At 40.4% G+C, this 19,672-nt stretch overlaps 1 long non-coding RNA gene across 1 annotated transcript in view; it reads left to right on the forward strand.

Annotated features, from left to right (window-relative positions):
- The window catches only part of LOC104863825, a 474,833-nt gene that overhangs the window by 410,425 nt on the left and 44,736 nt on the right, over positions 1-19,672 (forward strand). Inside the window, exon 3 of the long non-coding RNA XR_004516309.1 lies at positions 15,307-15,345. This is a non-coding gene — a long non-coding RNA (uncharacterized LOC104863825). The remainder of the gene's footprint in view (positions 1-15,306; positions 15,346-19,672) is intronic.

Genomic DNA, 19,672 nt, shown 5'->3' on the forward strand with positions numbered 1-19,672 from the left:
ACACATACACATACGCACATGTATAATTGTTCTGCTTTTCTGAAAAACCCTAGTGCAATTTGGCATGCTGTATTTCAGAGGAATATTATAAATATTTAATCTGAATAAAATTAGGATTTATCTATATTTTAATTTTCTCTTTATCCATCCATTCATTCTATAGATAATTTTTTGAACTGAGCTCAAACTTTAGACAGCCTCCCTCTGAGGGCTGAGGAGAAGAGAAATGTAAGGTATAGTTCTTGCTCTTTAGTTGCTTTCATCTCACTGGGACTAAGCAGCACAGACAGAGGGCAGATGCTGCTGGGAGCTGTAGTGCAGATATCGGCTGCCCCTCCACAACCCAGCTAAGGATGGGAGAGAGACAGAAGCCCTGGAAAAATACACCCCTCTGTGAATCCTGTACTTTTCTTTCCAGGATACAGAGGGATCCATTAACTTGATAAGTACCCCCATTTGAGCTCCGCCATTTCAAGCATTTTTTGCCATGGCTTGAAGTACCGCACCAGAAGAGAGCTCCCTTCGGGGGGGTATGCATTGTCTGAGTATCACAACTGCCTTCTAAGAGATATATCAGAAATGGGAGCCGTGTTAGTCAGCCACTGTGGTATCTTGTGTTATGTAATATTTGTAGCTTTGTTTTTACCCAGAGAACTTTTTCTATAAGAACCTATGGAGTGAGACAAGAGCATATTTTCCTCCTCACAAGAGAAGCAAGTGGTTTATTGTACGAGGGTTCTAAGTCCTGGACCACCATTTCTGAAGGACTGTGTAAGTGGGATTTACTTCCCATCTGAGAAAGTGGTAAGCACATCAGGGAGGCCCCATCAGTTCTGATATCCTTTGCTTCAGCTCTCAGAAGTCAGGGCTGTATTTCATATGTCACCAGCTGCCTCTGAGAAATGCTGTGCCCTCCTCCTTTATGGGGCTCTCTCATCCCTGTCACTCGCCAGAGTGGTTTTGGTGTTTACAGAGACAATGTATTGGATAATCTTAAAGGATCAGTGTCCAAAACAAGATTTCCACTTGTACAGGAGAGGAGAGGCCTTTCGTTTTCCTCCTCAAACTTTCTCCATTGAGACACAAAAACACTTCCAGCTTTCTAATACTTTTAAAAGATCACTAAAAGTGTCTGAAGTTCTTATGCTAGTCATAGGTTCACTTATAGCTCTTTGTTTTGCTTTTAGTTTTGCAGCATGTGAAGCTATGTGTCATTTGTGTTTTTGATATTTTTATTTTATTTTCAGGACTCTAATGGAGGAAAGATGTTTAGATGAAGGAGGTGGGGCCCAGATAAATTACAGTTTTTCCTGAGGTCACACAAAGTCCATTGTACAGTTGAATTAGGGAAAAAAAAAAAAAGCAAAACAGGCTTCAAGTCCACTCTCCCAGATGTGTAATCCACCCAGGGAATGCCATTCAGTGTAACACTGAATGTGGACCAAGAGAGACTTTGTAGGTTATGAAGTTTAGGGTGTCAAAAAAAAAGAAAGAAGATTCAATCTTTATTTACTGGTTTCAGGTAACAGAAAATAAGTCTCCTGAAGCTAGAAGAAACTCAGTGAAATAAGATGAAGAAGATTTCTGTACCACAGTACTCTCCAGGCCCTTTAGTTAGAAATGGTTTATCGACAAGTAGGATGTCTTATTAAAAAGCTTTTGCGCAGCAAGAGAAATGACCAACAGTGTGAAGAGACAACCCACAATGTGGGAACGTTTTTGCCAGCTGTTTGTCAAAGTTCTACTATCTAGAATATATAAAGAACTTAAAGAAATTAGTCTTTTGCGCAGCAAGAGAAATGACCAACAGTGTGAAGAGACAACCCACAATGTGGGAACGTTTTGCCAGCTGTTTGTCAAAGTTCTACTATCTAGAATATATAAAGAACTTAAAGAAATTATACCTCATGTATAATACATAAGATCCTAATAAGATTACTGACATTGTGAAATGGGAAGAAAGGGGCTAAAGGTGTGGGGAAGGTGGGATGGGTAGGGGAAGGGTAATAAGGGAAAAGAAAAAATATGAGAAAATGAAAAGATGGAAATAAAGTGTTGGCAGATGGGGAGGGGAGGAGGGGGTGAAGGGAGGGCAGGGGTAAGGGGAAAAAATGAGAATCAAGACTTGTCATGTAGAGGTACAGGATCCCAATGGTGAACGTAACTATACTGTATACCTAAAATGTACCAATGAACTCAATTAAAGCTGTTTAAAAAAAAAGAAATTAGACCTCCCAAATTCAAAGACCCAATCTAAAATTAGGCATCTGAAATGAATACACTTTTCAGACAAATAAGTAGAAATAGCAAATAACCATATGAAAAAATGTTGAACATCACTGATCATTCGAGAAATACAAATGAAAACAATGCTGAGATTCCACCTCACCCAAGAAAGAATGGCTGCTATCATGAAATGAACCAATAACAAATGCTGGCAGGGGTTTGGGGAAAGAGGAAGCCTGCTCCACTGCTGGTGGGAGTGTAGACTGGTGCAACCACTGTGGAAATCAGCATGGAGATACCTCAGAGGAGTAGGATTGGAAGTCCCATTTGACCCAGCTATTCCCCTGCTGAGTATCTTCTCTAAAGGATTAAAAGAATCATACCACAGTGATATGTGTGCACCCATGTTCATAGCAGCATAATTTGTAATAGCTAAAACTTGGAAGGAGCCTAACTGCCCAACAGAAGACTGGGCAAAGAAAATGTGTTTTTTTAAATATAAAATGGAGAACTACTCAGCCATAAAAAATGAGAAATTAGAGACATTTATAGCTAAATGGATACACATTGAGGTGATACTCTTAAGCGTAATAAATAGGACACACGTGTAAATACCAAATAGCTTCTCTAGTGTGAGAAACTGAAAGTGTAAATAAGGACTAAAAGTTATAATAGATGATGTGAAACAGGAAGAAAAGGGACAAAGGAGAGGGGAAATGGGAGAGGTAAGGGAAAGGAAAGAAGGGAATGGAATTAATATGAGAAAATGAAAAATAATGGAAACAAAGTCTTTGTAGATAGGGAGGAAGGGGTAGACAGGAGGGCAGGGTAATGAGGGAAAAATAAGAACCAAGATGGATTATGTAAGGGTACAAATTTCCAACAATGACTGTCATTATATTGTGTACCTTAAATGTACCAATAGAATTATTTTTTTTTTAAAAAAGAAGAAATGGTTCCCTAAGTACAGATGCAGGGAACACTGAACACATTTTCCCCAGATTTGTTTGATGAGAGAAATCTTTTGGGAATTGCTATATCTTGCCAAGCACATTTCGGAAAACACTGATCTAAGCCAGATCCATGAATATGCAATGCAGAAACCTAAGGCATAACAAAGCAGAGTGATTTATCCAAGGTCACCCTGCTGGTGAGGAAAGTGGTAGAAGAGAGGAGCCAGGAGCAGGAGCAGGTCTCACGGAACAGCGCTCACACACTTCTGAGAGACAAGCAGTCACCATTACGGTCTGTGTGAGGCTCACAAAAATAAAAGGAACTTTTTCTACAACTAGATAAGGATTAATGTGCAGTACATAATGCATTTTTTGCATTGTGAAAGATGCCAATTATAATTAAGTGGCAGGCAGAGAACACTGAAAGATATCGTTGCAGCAATAATACCACTTTCGCTTTCCGTGACTATTAGACATCTGAAACAGAGAAATCGTCCAACATTGCTAACCCAATCATCCTCTCACACGTAAATTATTTAAAACAAGCATGCCTCTGTATAAGTCTGAAGTCTTCATTCAAAGCTTGTCAAAAGAGCATGAGAACTGGGTCTCTTTATCTTTAAATTTGGGATTTGGTCCGGTACGAACGTGGAGACTCAGTTGTTGCTGATAGCCAGGTCAGCAGCAGGGTTAGGCCGGGACTTGAGGCCTTCCTGGACCCCACCAGGTGGATGTGTGCGTTTATAGGAGCAGGGCAAGTGACGGGAGGGAGCTCCTAGGTGTTACATTCTCCTGGCTCGTGTGCTTTACCGGAAAAGAGAAGGACTCTAAAAGAAGATGGCTCCTGCTCTGGAGGCCAGGGTCCCGGCTGAGCTGAGCTGATCCACAAAAGGAGCTCTGTGGCTCTGCACCCTGGTCAGCGTGCTAGGTGAAACAGAGCCACTTCCTGCCTGCAGGAGTTACCAGCCCTGAGTCCCGCATGGAGAAGCATTTCCACGGCGATCTTGCTCAGCCTCCTTCCTGCGGGAGCAATAGCCCTCCTTCTCTGGTCTGTCCGAGTCGTCTTTGTGGCAAAGCATAAATAAAGGCGGTAACCAGAAGAAATGCGGAGATGATCCAGCTCGGAACAAAGGGACAGCAGCTGCCAGATTTAGCTCCTCTCTGTAATATACAGCGGAGGGAAGTGCTGAGGTGCATTTTGTTATCCTGAGCTTTTACTGAGAACGGAAGATCTCAGAGTGCTGCTCCTCGGCCACCTGCACGTTCGTCTCTGGGCAGCCTTGATGTCAGCGTGGAAGAGGAAGCGCTACCTCCACTCTACCGGCTTCGCGGAACCGGCTGCAGCCTTCCTTCCCGGAGACCCTGCGGCACGCGTTAGGCTCGGGCCCGAAAGCTTATTTTTGCTTCTTAGAGCTTAGCAAGTTTGCAAAAGAAAAATAATTTGGGGGATGCATGCTGGATGGCGTATAGACTAAACCTGCAAACAGACAGGAGGAGCGGCGTGAACACGCGCCTTCAACGCTCTTGATTTTCACACGGTGAGCGCGCCCCCGCGGAATTCGCACCCAGATCAGGAGATGGACCGTCAGGGAGCTGACAGCCTCTCCTTGCCTCCTGCAGTCCCTGCGCCTTTTAAGATCACTGTTACCTCCAGGGCGGGATCGCCGCTCTAGGCACTGCAGTAGTTCCGACTGCGTTAGAGCTGTGACAGCGCACCCACCCATCTACATCCACTGCACCTGACTCTCCGTCCCGCCTGTCCTGCCTGCCGTCCTGGACGGCCCTGTGTGTGTTTACCTCGTTCATTTCCCAGGCTCGAATGTACAACCCTGTTCCGTATTCAGCTGTCCGTTAGTGGGAGCAGCTCAGAATTCCCACCTGTTCTTCTTAAAGCTGATACGTTGTACTCTCTTAAAAATTTCCATTCATCCAAAGATCGTTTGCCGGACGTGGAAAAGAAATTACAGACTGGATTGGGGAGGGGTGTTTTAAAAATGTGTACCTGACATTGGATGAAAAACAGAAACCTAATTCATCCGACCCCTGGGAAAACAGCCGCCCCCCCCAAAGCAAATAATATATAAATCGGCTCATTCTGAAGGAAGCACTAGTCGGTACCTGAAGATGACGTTCCTGTGGGGAACCGGCAAGCGTTCGTACCTTAATTCTTTTTCTCACCCTTTCTCTTCCACTGTGTCCCTCCTCCTTCCATCTCTCGATCCCCTTCAAGTCTGAATAAAATCTATTTCCCTACTTTGTATTTTCTAACTTACACTTTGTTCTTTTTTCATAGTGTGGGTTTCTTATGTAGGAGAAACCACGCGGTATTTCAACGTGTGTGCCTGATTAATTCACTTAACATTATGGTCTCAAGGTGCATCCGTGTATCTGAACATGACTCAAGTTTATCCTTCCTTATGGTGGATAAACAGATGGGCAATTCAAATGAATAGACATTTCTCAGAAGAATCCATAAAAATGGCAAAAAAGCACACGAAAACGTGTTCAACATCTCTGGCTTTCAGAGATATGCACATTTTAAAAACACTGAAATTCCATTTCACTCCAGAAAGAATGGCTCTCGTCAATAAATTTAATAACAAATGCTGGTGAGGCTGTGAGGTGAAAGGAGCCCTTCTACATATGGGTGGGAATGTAGACTAACACAACCACAAAGGAAACCAGCATGGAGAGTCCTCAAAGAACCCTGAAAATAGAATTCCATTTGACCCAGCTATTCCCCGTCTAGGTATCTTTCTCAAAGAATTCCGCGCTGCTGACAGTAATGCTCCTATAAACATTCTAGTACTGGTTTCATGATCCACACGTACAGCAGCATACTCGGAACAGCACGTGTGAGATGGAACGTTGGGTCATCTGAGATACATATGCGCTCAATTTTGTCAGACACTGGCCGAAAGTATTCCGAAGTGACTGTAACAGTTTGTACCAGCAGTGACGGGTGACAGTTCTGGTAGTGCCACATCGTCTACACACTTGACATTTTTATCTTCATCTTTGTAGAAAAGTTTTGCTTGAGTGATAGTAGTACGTCATCACTTTTTAAATTTGTATTTCTTATTGATTGCTAAAGTTGAGCAGCTTTTCATTGTTTATTGGTTATAAAAATCTCCCTCTTGGGACATAGCTATTAATATTTTTTACCCAATCTTCAACTGCTTTTTCTTTATTCATTTGTAACAGTCATATATATATACATATATATATATGTATATATATATATAATATATCATGTGTATGTTTTATGTATATATGTGAATGTGAGTAATACAAGTTTTTATCCTATATAAAATAAATACAATAAATATATTTATATTATATAAATATTTTATCAAATATTGCAAAAATTATATATAGTAGTCATTGTATTTGATACAGATACATAATATACAATATATATCATCTCTTTCTGTATCGAACTTTCACTTCTTTCATTGATCCTTTTGTTAGAGGACATTTCTTAATTTTGTTTTTTGAGACAGGGTCTCTCTATGTAGCCCAGGCTGACCTGGAACTTGCACTGATCCTCCTGTTTCAGCCTCCCCGGGGCTGGGATTACAGGCATGCTCCTCTGCAAGCTACATTTGTCACGTTCCCCCTTAATTAGCAGACTGTGTACCTGTTTACCGAGTCTGCCTCCCTTGTCATTGTCGTCAGTGCATTCTCTTCTGTGTTCCTCAAAAACCTACCGATCAAGAGTGCCCAGAGCTTCAGGTGAGACCCGTCTTGCCTTGTGCATCTATACTGATGCTGTCCTACGTTATTAGTCTAAAAGATCAGCCCCTGTCTTCACTGTAGTCTTACTCTTGCCCTCTTTGTGTGCAACTGCCCATGAGTTGCAAGCTGTACCCTCTTCGGGTTCCATCCTTGCATCAACAGAATGCTGCCTCACGTACTCTGATTGGAAAATAGTCTTTTCCATCGGACAGTGTAAGTCCCCTGGCTTTCTTTGAAAATGTTCGTGTTTGCATACAAACTGTATGTATTATGGGGTGAAAAAATACTCCTGGTATCATTTTGAATGAGATTAATCCAGAATGGAAATCCTTCTAATATTGAGTATTCTGGCCATAGAAAGGCCTTTATTTCTCTACTACTTGTCTGCTTCAACTACTTTTGGGGAGAATTTATCATTATCACAGTAGAAACTTTGCACAGGATTATTTTCCTCCATTTATTTATTTCACGATTAGGTTTTTGCCTATTTTGTTTCTCACCCTCTGTTTGTTAAGTTTTTTAAAGCTAGTAAAAAAAAAAATCCAAAAAGTAATACTGAGATGTAAGAATGATTACTTAAAAAAGAAAAGGCAATCTCACAATGATAAATGGGAACCCTAACAGTAAAATATCAAATGCTTGCTTACTTAAGGCACAGCTTTAGAATGAATGAAGTAAAAATTGACAAACTAGACATAGAATAGAAAAATCCATAATCATAGATTGAAACTTTAACAAAACTCTCCAAACAGACGGTGGAACAAGGTTAGAAAAGTAAGATCAGTATACTGTATTCTGCTCTAGCAATTTGGCTAAGACTGGGGCTCATATCTCCTGGAGTCCTTTTCTCTAGTATTCTTGTTTAGAACTGACCCATAGAGGATCTTACATGAAATCTCAAAGGTAGCAGTGAGACAGCAGATAAATCTCAGAGAAATTCACCATTAAACATGATGATGGAGACACAGAAATATTTCAGCAGCTGCCCTTTGGCTCCAGATTTCCTTTCTTCAGCCCTAGATGACCCCTTGCACTGACTACCTTGCTTACTCATAGCATTTCCAGGAGAGATGCTTGACCATCAATCTATAGTAAGTTGTCAATGACCAGAAAGGGTGATAGATGGATGTGATGGAGCCCAAAGTTTCCCAGAGCTGAGAGAGAGGTGCTGCAACCTTATGTCATCTGCCATAAAGAAAGAAGCACCCCACCTGGGTGATGCTTTTCAGAAGAGATTTTTGAAGGCAGCACTGCAGTTGAATGCATTGGAGTGTGTGAATTCAACCAAACCAACCAAGTAAAATTAAACTTCTTTTTACTTTGTTTCAAACTCATGTGAATAGGCAATGATCAATGACTCACCACCAGTGGCAAGTTCTGTATTGATTTCTTCTACTGAATCTCAATCTGAAGTCACCACCTTATTAGAGGCAACACAGTCTACAGTCACTACCCAAGATGTATTTGATTTATTCACAGGAAAAACAGTGGATGAAAGGAGCATTGATAAATATCACCCCCTTGCCATCTTGCTAGTTTTTAGTGGTGCCCTTGATCTCTAATTCCCTAAGGATAACTCGTCTTTTCCTGTTTACTGTGTTGTAATGATGGGGAGTCTCAGGTCTCCTGCATTGCCCTTTCTCTCATAAAGACTCTCAGTCCTTGGGTCAGAGGCCCCATGTGTAAGCTCCTCCCACCGAATGTCTACTGTAAACACCAGGGGGTTAAGAAAATAGCCACATTTGGTCAGTCGGCAATAGTCCAGCTGGACCCATTGTAAACAGAAGGTAAACTAAGACCACTGCATCAATATTCTAATCATTCGTAGTGTCATTTTGAGTAATGAGGAATTAATGTCCATTCAGAACCAGTGGCTTGTAATAGCAACAAGAACAACAACAAAATTGGGTATTCCCTTTGATCTTATGCCAATTACTTGAAGAAAGCAGCACAAATCGCTTTTGGAAAGGCTTGGGGGTCGTTTTAAAATGCTCACCAGTGTAAAATTGTCTGTATTTGCAATATACAAAAAACTCCAAGACTAAGAATAAATGGGAACTAATATGTAAATTGAGTAAAGTTATGAAACTGTTCATGCTACCCGAAGAATCCACAATGGAAAACTCCATCATTTTTTAAAGAAATAGAACAAAAATCCAATTTTTAAATTCATACAAAACTACAAAAGCCTCAAAGAGCCAAAACAGTCCATTCTAAGCCAAATGTACAAAGTTAAAGGCAAGAAAAAGCCTCACTTCAAAAATATATAACAATGCTGTAACAACTAAGATGGATGCTATTGGAATAAAAACAGACACACAAATCAATGAAAAACTATAGCCCATAAATAGCATGATTTATTGTCAGCCAACTGATTTTTGCAGAGGAATAAAAACAGACAATGAGAAAAAACAATCTCTTCAATGAATGGTGCTAGAGAAACTGAATATCCACTTTGAGTGGAATGAAACCAGAGCCCTATTACTCAACAATTTTAACTATCAACACAAAATAGAGGCTGAAATGTGAGGATTTAAAGAAAAAACTATTAAAAGAAATATAAGGTAAATATCTCAAGACTCTAGTCTGGGAAAAGATTCTTTTTAATATCACTCAAAGAACAGGCAATGAAGGCAAATCAAAGAAAAGGATTATATCAAACTAAAATTTGCTCAGTAAAGGAAATAACCAACAGAGTTAAGAGATACCCTACAGGGTATGCAAAAAATATTTGTAAACTACACATATAACAAAAGGTTAGTATCTAGAATTTATAATGATAAAGCAATAATGATAATAATAATAATAATCTATTTAAATAGTATCTAAAGACCTGAAAAGGCATTTCCATCTTTAAAAGATGACTTTAAAATGCCAACACATATAGGAAAAAAAGGTGTAGTTCCCACAATCATTCGAGAAATGCAAATCAAAACCACAATGAGATAGTACTTTACATTCATTAGAATGACTACTGTCAAAAAGGAAAGAAATCAGAAATACTCTTGAGGAAGAGGAGAATAGGGACTGTAATACACTTTGTTATGGAATGTAAACTGGTGGAACCATTACAGCATGTAGGTGCTCCAAAAAAAGTAAAATTAGAACTAACATATGATCCCATTAATAATCACTTCTGGATACATACCCAAAGGAAGTGAAGTCAGAATGTCAAGAGATGCCTGATCTCGCGTTCTTTGCAGTACTGTGCATAGTTAGTCTGGATATGGAATTGACTGATGAACTAATAGAGAAAATGAAGGCCCTACCCACATCAGAAGACTGTGCAGCCATTTACAACAACATAGAGAGACCTGAAAGACATTAAGTGAATGAAGGTAAGCAGAGAAAACAGATGCCATACAATCACACTCATCAATGGAGGCTTTAAAAAGTTCACTTTGCAGAAATTAAAAGTAGAATAGTAAAAAGAGTAACAGGAAGGGAAGGAGGGAGAGCTTAGTCAATGGGCATAATGTTTCAATTCAGGCATTCTACGACACAATACAGAAAATAATAGGAAACAATAAGTGTTTGTCTCAAAATATCTAGAAGAGAGGATTTTGAATATACATACCATAGAGAGGTAAAATCAAATGTAATTGATGCATTGACTGCATTAGTTTGCTCATGAGCCAATGGGCACACTAATCAAAACATATATTATCTCATAAATAGCTCCAATTGCAATGGACCAATCATAAATAAAAATGAGTAGATAACAATATGGTCCTGGCATAAAAACAGACATATCAACCAATGGAACGGAATTTTAAAAACAGAAATAAAACCACAGATCATTTGTGGTGAGTTTTGCCAGTGGAGCCAAGTCCACGGTGGTGAAAGTTCAGCTGCCCTCCTATAACTGGTGTAGGAGAATCTCCACAGCCACAAGCAGAACACAGAATGAGGTCCTCACACCGAAAGCAGAAAGGAACTCAAGGTAGGTTCAACCCTTAGGCTGAAGCTGTGAGATGACTTACTGGAAACGGGGGCAAAGAATGCCAACACTGGCTCGAGCAATGCTTTTATAGGGGGCTTGACCCCCAAAACTCAGGCTACCAAAGGAAGAACAGACGAATGGGATGGTGTCTCACTACAAAAGAAAATCAGTAAAACGAAGAAGCAACTCACAGAATGGGAGAAAATACTCATAAAAAAATTCGGCTGAGGCAGGTATAGTTAGCAACTTGGTTTTTGAGGAAGTTGAAAAAATCTAGGAAATTCCTAAACACTGTGGTGAAATTGATAGTAGTTTTAAAAGTTATTGTAATCATAACTGTGGGTCAGTTAAATATTACTTCCAAAAGGCAGTTGTAGTGGGCATACTTTTTTTACCCTTATGCCAAAGGGGGTTTGTTATTTCCAAATGAGATGGCAAAAGAACAAGGTTTTCTATAAATACCTCTCTCTCTCAGGCAGGCACTATTCCCTTCTTTATTATTTTTTTAATGGAAAACAATACATATTCTTAGTTTTCAAAAATATATCTAATAATGGCAAGTGTCCAGAATATATAAGGACTCAAACAGCTCAATAGCCAGAAAACAAATAATATAATTTGAAAATGGACAAAGAACCTGCACATGTATTTCTCAAAAGAAGGCATAGGAACAAACTTTTGAGTATATTAAAAACGTTCCATGTCACCAATTATCAGAGAAATACAAATTAAAAACATAATTATAAGCCACTTCATATCAGATAAATGGTTTTTATCAAAAGATGGAAAAATAAAAAATGGGTGCTGGAGAAGATGCAGAGAAAAGGAAACTCTATATTCTTAGTGGAAATGTAAACTAGCTTCACCCTTAGGAGAAGCTGTACAGAACTGTGCCAGAAAGCTAAAGACAAAATTGCCACAGGACCCACCCAGCAACCCCAAAGGAGATGCTATCAACACACCAACAGAAAATCTGCATTCCTGCAATCACTAAAGCAGTGGACAAGACATTTAAGAAACTGAATTCTGTTTGGGGTGAGTGCACACAGAAAATGTGGTATGCATTCAACAGAAAACACTGTCATTGGTGGCAACATGAATGATCTGGAGGACATTGTGCCAAGTGAACTAAGCTAGACTCAGAAAGGCACACACCTTGTGATCTCACTTATGTAAAGAATTCACTGCCCTAAGCAGGCAGCAGAAGGATGATGACCAGAGGAGAAAGGAGGAAATGGGCAGTTGGAAATGGGGAAATCTACAAGGGTTCAGATACACTGGAGGTGGAGGGTTTGATATCTGTTGCATTTCAAAGTAGCTATGGTCAACAGGAATATGTCTTTCAAAATAACTAAAAGAAAATTTAAAATGCCTCACCTTGACAGATGGCAGGTAAGGAAGGTGAAGGGTATGTTAATTATTTGATTTAATCACCCTACAATTTATGCATTTCAGATAATCACATCATATGTGTTAATTATTTTATTTTACCATCCTACATTTCATTCATTTGAGACCATCACATCATACTCCATAAAGGTATACATTTATGTTTTGACAATAGAGACAAGCTAGCAATAACTTTTAAAACATAAAGCACATTGCTGTTGCAACATTACCAAAGGATTCTGGAATAATGAACCAGTTTAAGTCTGCAAACTCAGGCAGAGCTCACTGCTCCCGATTGTGGGGATATTGGCTAGGCTTTCACTCTAGAGATTTCACTGTATGCTGTAGACTTAAAACTGTGCTCCAGGAGGCTTCTATCGATGTCATTCCGAGGGAAATTTTGATCAAATAAGAGCCACAGCCACATATTTCTGATCAGCCTGATTATCGAGACTCTTCTTTCTCTCTTTGTCCATCTTGCGCATGGCAGCTAAGTGCTTCTTCCTTGCCTGTATCATTTCAGGGAGCTACTGTTGCCGATACAATGAGAAAGTGCATAGCAGGAGGGCTTTCCGTGCCGCAGACACAGGGTGCTTCAAGGCGGTGTGTATGCCCCAACTCCCTGGCGAATACAGTGTGTTTTGAGTCTTTCCTGGGAGGATAGTGGCTCCCCGTAGTTCTATCTCCCTCTTCAGAAATGCACGCTATCTGGTCAGCATTAAAATGCGCTGCCACGAACCTTACACTTTGTGTCTTCTCCAATAAATCTTTTGCTGGGAATTTTTTGTTATTGATTTCCTGATCATAGTCATCTGAGGTCTTTGAGCAAGTCCTTTATGGCGCTTCAGAATTCCGCGGAAGGAGCTTTTCTTTTTCTGACATAAGGAACAGCCTCAGCGTTTGTCCACTGAGTGGGTTTCTCTCCTTCGCAGCTGTGAAGGCTGCCTGTGAGCCCTGAGTAGGACGCTGTGCAGCAGGAATCTATTGTTGCCTTAGAACAGCTTAAACAGAGAGCCCATTAGTGAACAAGCCCTGGGTGTATTTCTCCTCTCCTGACAACTGTCATACAGAGCTCCCTGGGTGTGTAGGCGCTCCACTGTCACAAAGGCAGCAAGTCACGTGCAAGCTGAGACCTCTTGTTCAGGCAGCTTCCTGTGTCACTTTCCTCTGCTCAGATCGACTCTCAGTATTCCACTGCAGTTCTGAAACAGACGGTTCCTGCCCTGCCTGATCTTTTCATTTGGAATTGAGGCTCTCAGCTCGTGACAGACAGCATGGGTTATGACTCACTCACCATAGTCCATTAATGGGTTCCTGGCCACGGCCCAGGCGTCCCCCAGAAGGTGCTGTTTCATAGGGACCAATTCGTTCCTGCAGGAGATGAATTTTTGACAGGATCCCCAGAGTCTGTTCCTTGTTGGCCCTGCATTGCTACAGAGGCTTCATCTAACCAGTGCTTAGCAACTACTATGCTGTCTACTTGTTCAAATCATTCAGGAAATAGGGCCGATTCCTTCCAGCCTGCACCTAATGCATAGCCCCTTCTCGCTCCGCTTTTTGGGCAAAATGGGAAGCTGTCAGAATTACTACATAAATGAGACACAGCAGTGTTCCTGAGGGCAGCGTTTGCAGCCCTAATTGGCCTTTCAAACTTTGCGTCTTAGTGTTAAGAGATGCAAAATGCAATAACTTGAATAATCTATTGCTGTTTTTTTTTCTTTTTTTTTTTGAGGAATTCCTTCTCAATCCCAAATGCCTTGAGTGCTCAAAACTGCCGTTCTAGGGTACAGCCCTTAGTAATTCCACCTGGAGTATATGTGGAAAACTTGATACTGTTCAACCAATCTAAGGTTACTAATTTAGGGAATGACCACGAAGTCTTTGGAATGGCCCAGTGATCCAAGACCTTCCAGACTCTTCCGTGGCAGAGCGGGAGTGCTGGCTGTGTCAGAGTCTACATGTGCTGTTTTTCACTGCTGCCGACGGTGACCATCTTCTGAGGGCTTATTGTGATGACTATTGTATAAAACATACGAGAAAATGGAACACTAAATTTTAATTTCCAGAGATCAGACCTATCTGTTCTTATAAAAAAATCATATCTAGTGCAAAAGCTGAGTATGCAACTGCTATTTAGTTAATTTTGCAGTCAGTCATCTACTAGTATTAACGATAGCCCACCTGGTTTGAGAGGGAGCTATGTAGGTAAATTTGTAAAGGAAATAAAGGGGACCACTTTAAGTTCTTGGAGATGGCATTAGTCTCTGTCCTTCCTATCAAGTTGCCTTTGTTTTCTTCATGCCAAAACAGGCATATTCATAGGCTTTAACTTTTCCTGTAATAAAACTCTTAGTGTAACACAGAAAAGAGCCAACATTTAATTATATCCTTTACAATGATATATGTGAGAAACAGAGAAATAATTGTGTTACAGTCTAAGCCAGGAATGTAGTAGCCCGTTGACCCTCATGTGCTCTTACTATTATTCAGGATAGCAAACAGTTCTGTGATTCTCATAACATTTAAGACTGTTTTACATTCTGTTGCTATAATACAGTGTTGCTCAAGTGATTTTCATTGGAAGTTGACATTTGTGAACCAATGAAATGACTAAGACATAGAATTAGGCCTATCTTGGACCCCTTTTAATTTTCTTTATTAGAAGGAGTCTATATATTCAGGGTTCTCTGAAGAAATAGAGTCAACAGCATGTCCAAGACACACAGGCTAAACTGGCAGTTTGGGACCCAGGCTAGAATCTCAAGAAGGGCCATTGTTGTCATGCAAGTTTGAAAGCTCTCCCTGGCAGAATTCCTTCTTGCTTTAGAGAGGTGAGTCATTTATTCCGTTCAGGACTCGAACTGACTGGATGAAGCCTGCCCACCTAATAGAGAGCCATTTTACTAGTTACCAATTTAAATATTGATCTAAACATTCTTACTAAAACAGCTGCAACAATATTAGACCACGTGTCTGGGCACAGTGTCCAGTGAAGTTGACATAAAAACGTGACCATTATGAGAATCATTCTGCTTTGGTTTCTGTTGTATTTTATAGGTGAGCCATGGCATCAAATAACTCCTGGAGAACACTTAGGTAAGTATTTGATATCTTTTCTCATAAGCATCACCTTTCTGTGCCACTGAAACTTTATTTTTTCCCTGAATCTGATTTTGCTTCTCTTTCAAACAGTGTCTTTTGTGTCTAAAAATTAGACCAGATTCAGCTTCAAGATCTAGGCATAGCCTTATGCTTTTTATTGATATGACTGACAGTGCATGCATTCTTGGGTTTGAGATAGACAGGCATCTAGTAGCTGGCAAGAAATTGCCATGTATATTATCTGTGTAATAAAAGCAAGAACAAAAACTTTAGCTAAAGCAAAGTATTTCTCCAGACCCAAAGGCTTCATAGGAATCTAGAGGATGAATGTTCATAAGAAAAGGCAAGCAAGCCATCCCGAGTATAAATGTCCAACCTACTCCCTTTTGGGGTCCTAGTTTTGGCATTAAAAACGTACCAAGCATGTGAATCTGGCCTTATCTCAGGTTCTGCTGCTTCTATAATGAATTGTTCTCCTTTATGGTTTCTTTTGGCTCTCAAGCTGCTAGTGAAGAACACTAAATAATCCCCCGGATTTGATGTACGCCCTTACGTCATTAACTGTGAGGGGGCTGCCCCATGGATTATGCCTAAAGCAGGATGTAAGCAGTGCAGCTGCAAACAGTTAACCCCAACAGGCTTGTTTATAGAAGTGCATCTGGCCAAAGCCTACATGCTGAGGTCAGACTGACTCCTATCCAAATTCCATCCCCCAAGTTAAAACCTTCTTTACTAAAAAGACAAGGTTAATTATGAACCACAACCTGTATTTTGTCTGCTCTGTGCTCAATTCAAGAATGCTTTGGTCTCCTCCTTTACAAGCCTTGCCGGCACGGGCAATATATCCATGGCAACTACATGCAGTGCCTTTGCTACCTCCTTTACCTCAGTCTCACGATGATGTCACCAATAAATACCAGCAGCGCTGGGTGTTCAGGGCCTCTGCTTGTTCGGGCCTCAGACTGCTCAAGCGCCGACCCTCCCAGTTTCCCCATTCTTGTCTCCTCAGTTCTGTCTATGCCTTTCTTATTACCATGTGTCATAGCATTAAAAAGGAGATCTGGATCCGTTGCAGGGGTCTCTGGTAATTACCGAGTCACATTTCTCATTTTCTCCCTCTGATGTTTCAGTGGTGTTCAGCAATAGTCATTTGACTCAATGCCTGAATAATTACTATTCCATTCCGTTCCAATTTTCCACTTCCGGGTGGTCAGTGAGAACTCCCACTCCAGAACTGTATTCATGGAAGTACAATGTGGCTCAGAGCACATTTTCGGAAGGAGTCTCCAGAGTTACATGACACGTTCAGTCGGTTTAGTAGGGTGAGGCTCTCCGGTGAAACTCGTTAGTCAGGGTCATAGAATGAATGACAAGGGAAGAGCTGAACCTGGACTCGGTTTAGCTGAAGCCCCATTCTCAGTTTGAGCACAGGAAAAGCTCTGGGATCTGCACTTCCCAAAGTCTGTTCCAAACTGGTTCATGAAAGAGAAAAAGTTTTTGTAGCCACTTACAGATATTTATTAGCCGAGAACTGCTGTGGGACTGGATAAGTGGTCTAACCCCAGAGTATTTCTGGGTCTGCATAAAGGCTGAGCACTTAGTACCTAAAGAAATACGCAGAAGAAAGTCAAAGATAGAAGGATCCTTAAAAGGAAAGATCACAGGAGCTGAAATGTGGCTGCAGAGGACTAAGATAGGAGGTCCAAGAGAATGTGGGAAGAGCAGCAACCATCTGCTATACCTCCTGGTTTTCCCAAGACTCCGGAAAGCACCATGGCATTAAAGGATTAACTCACTTCAGATGTCTAGGAATTTGCATAACATTAAACATTTTTTCCACATCTATTATTTTTTTTATATTCAAAATACCCAAGTAGAATAGGCCAAATATATATTATCTCTTAAGATTGAAGAAGAAACATTGTTACAAGGTTTTGAAATTAGTTAATCGCCACAGATGTCACCAAAGTCCAATGTGTCTGACTTCATTTCCAAGAGTCTAGTTTTCCCACTCATCAGTGAGTCTCATTATGTACTTAAGCATCCCAGAAGTTGCTGTCTACACATCCAAAGATGCTTTCTAATCTACGAGGCTTTTTATCTGTCAAATCAATTTAAACAAAGCTAGCGTGTAGTGCATCAGCTTTGAATATTAGTGTGATCAACAATATTCAGGAAGACACAGATAGCCCAGAAGAGGATGAGAATGTTTCTTGGTAAAGATCTGTGAACTGTTACAGGTTGGGTTGTACCCTAAAAACAGATGTTGAAGACCCCCAGTACCAATGCCTGTAACTTTAATTGGAACTAGGTTTTGATTAATTTAAGATAAGGTCATCTGGATGTGGATTAATCAAACATGACTGGAATTCTTATAAAAAGACAACTATGTAAAGATACCCAGCGAAGAGTCCGTGTAGGCAGTGATACAGTGATGCAGTTGTGAACTCAGGAAAGTAAGGATTGATGGCCTCCATTAGAAGCTAGGAGAGATATGGAGAGATTCTCACCTAGAGGATTCAGAGGACTTATAGCTCTGCCAAAACCTTGATTTCTGACTTTTAGCCTCTGGAACTGTGAAATGATGTACGTTTGTTATTTGAAGACTTCCAGTGTGTGGCATTTGCTGTGCAAACTAGTGAATGTTTTTCATGGAAAACAACCTGGCCAGATTAAAACCAAAGCTGGTTGTAAGATTAGACATGGTGTAAAGCAAGAACACTAGAAAGCTTATTTCAAAACATTGAATCCATGAGGTCTAGATTTTAAATTTGTATCCATCCCTGATTCTCCCTGAATTTTAATTTCCTCATAGGAGAGACTCTGTTCATTCTGCATTAAGACAAACCAAGGGAGTGGTTAGTCAAGAAAGGCTAACCTTGTTGTTTTAACTGAGGGGTTTATCTTATTGCTTTTTCATGTTCATGTAAAAGAAAAATTCTCTACGTGACTCCTTTTAAGACATTTCAAAAAACACTCCAAAGATACAAAAGGCTTGTTGGAACTGGGCTGTGTTAACTTCCCTTTTCACACACCCAGGGACTGACATTGGGTTTGTTTAAGGCCCTCTGTCTGACACACTTTCCTATACCTGTGCCCTGTTGGAGAGAAGACAGTAATGATATGAGAGGGGCGGATTGCTGAAGACAGTTACATGCTGACAAGCCATCATCTCATCAGGAAAAAGCCAGCCACGTTAAGCAGATTGAAACCTAGGCAGATTTGTTAAAAGTCAACATGTAGCATTGGAAGGCTTCTCCCAGCTTCTTTGAACAGATGAGAGACATTTGATCACAAGAACTCCTAGAAAGTGGAAACTTCTTAATATATTCACAGGCTTCTCCCCTCTGGGTGTAGGTTTTGTTCCAGTGCCAGTTTCAGAGTTTCATTTCAAATAAAAGCTTTTAATCTATTTGTAATGAATTGAGATACCAGCAGGTAGAATTCATTGAGAGAAATTCCTTCTTTAATGATATATGATTCATTCATTTACATTTTCTGAGATATTTAAAGAAAATTATCTGTGAGATTTTATCATTAGCTTAAAAGCTATTTCCGTTTTTTGTCAGTATAATTTTAAAACATGACAGAGCATTAATTAGAAAACTATGATTGAAAAAAAGCATCTCACTCTTTCCATATTGTGAAATTAGGATTCCAGAGATTATTTTTTTTTCTTTTCTTTTTTTTTTTTTTTATCACCAGCTGCATAGATAAGCTTAGGAAGAGTCAACCCTTTTGTCTGTACATGGCCAAGATTTAATTCCCTCTGTAAGTCCTCTCCTATGAAGACAGGGCCTGATGTAGGTGTGGAGACAGAGGAAAGGCATCAGGCTCCTTTCTGGAAGGCTGAACTGTGGCTGGCCACCTGGCTATGATAACTGGGTCTCAGAACCATATGGAAACTGAGCTAATACTTCGAACTCTGTCTGAAATTAAAGTTATTTTTCAGAAGTCATCTTTGATAATGGAACACAAAAGGGAAATAATATTCATGAAGAAAGCACTAAAATATTGGGGAAACATGATGGGGAAGATAGGTCTTTATATCAACTGGGTTTTCTTGATTAAGAAAACTTGAGTGCCTAAATGAACAAAGGAAAAAATATCTAAATAAATAAGTACTCAACAACAGACCAGGAAGGCCCCAAAGACCCCGGAGGGGGTTTCTTAAGCTGCCTGTCTGCCTGCCTGCCTGCGACCACCCAGCGGCGTGCGTGCGAGCTCCCGGCCTGCGCGACAACAGACCAGGAAGGAAGGTAGCCACGCGGGCGCCCTTGAAACACCCACACGACACCCCCCCCCGTTCTCAAAACTCCTG

This window comes from Fukomys damarensis, unplaced genomic scaffold (assembly GCF_012274545.1).
Source record: "Fukomys damarensis isolate Sample0158 unplaced genomic scaffold, DMR_v1.0_HiC HiC_scaffold_8, whole genome shotgun sequence".
Taxonomy (NCBI): domain Eukaryota; kingdom Metazoa; phylum Chordata; class Mammalia; order Rodentia; family Bathyergidae; genus Fukomys; species Fukomys damarensis.